This window comes from Pteropus alecto, unplaced genomic scaffold, assembly GCF_000325575.1.
Source record: "Pteropus alecto unplaced genomic scaffold, ASM32557v1 scaffold233, whole genome shotgun sequence".
NCBI classification, from domain to species: domain Eukaryota; kingdom Metazoa; phylum Chordata; class Mammalia; order Chiroptera; family Pteropodidae; genus Pteropus; species Pteropus alecto.
The window spans coordinates 234,295-235,049 of record NW_006434367.1 but is presented as its reverse complement, the minus strand read 5'-3'; positions in this window follow the sequence as shown (position 1 = coordinate 235,049).

Genomic DNA, 755 nt, shown 5'->3' with positions numbered 1-755 from the left:
TTTTAGGACAATACTCAGTTTGAGGTTTGAGTGTCATTAGTGCTCTCTATCTGTGCACAAGTGTCTCTCTTTGAACCTGATTAGTGAGGTACTCCATGTTCCACTTAAGCTGGAAGCAAAGAAGTTCTCAGCCAGCCACAAAGTTGCACACTTGAATGGGAATTCAGAGAAATCCACGCGTAACTGGTGGTGGATTTGGAAGTTGCCATGAAAAGAAACACTTATGTTTTAATATCCTATGGAATAACTTCAGGTGACAAAAGATGTTTGTGAAATATCCTCTACATTGTTCTAAGGAACCAAACCCCAGTTGTCTTTAAGAGTTCCCATCTCTGCTGTTCCTACTCTTGATTCTCTGATGCTAACTTCTCTCTGTGCATGTACGCACGATCTTTATTATGTATAATAATTAATAATTAATGTATAATAATTAATAATCAATTTATTTATTATGTATAATAATGTAAAGAATAATTACATTATCTATGTAATTATTGGACAAATCTCAAATCACTGTGGATAATGAAGTGGTGCATAGGATTTAAAGAAATGGTATATTTCTTCCAATACATGATGGATATGGTGGCATGTACCCCATGGGAATGTTGTTAACTTGATGCTATTACTTGTATCCTGAAAAAAGTGGATTTTAGGAAATATAATAAGTTTGTTCACAGGAAGTGCCAAGAATGTAAGCTGTACGGGGTATAGATAGAACTGAGGTCCATCAGTAGCTAGCAGGTGGCTTTAGAGTA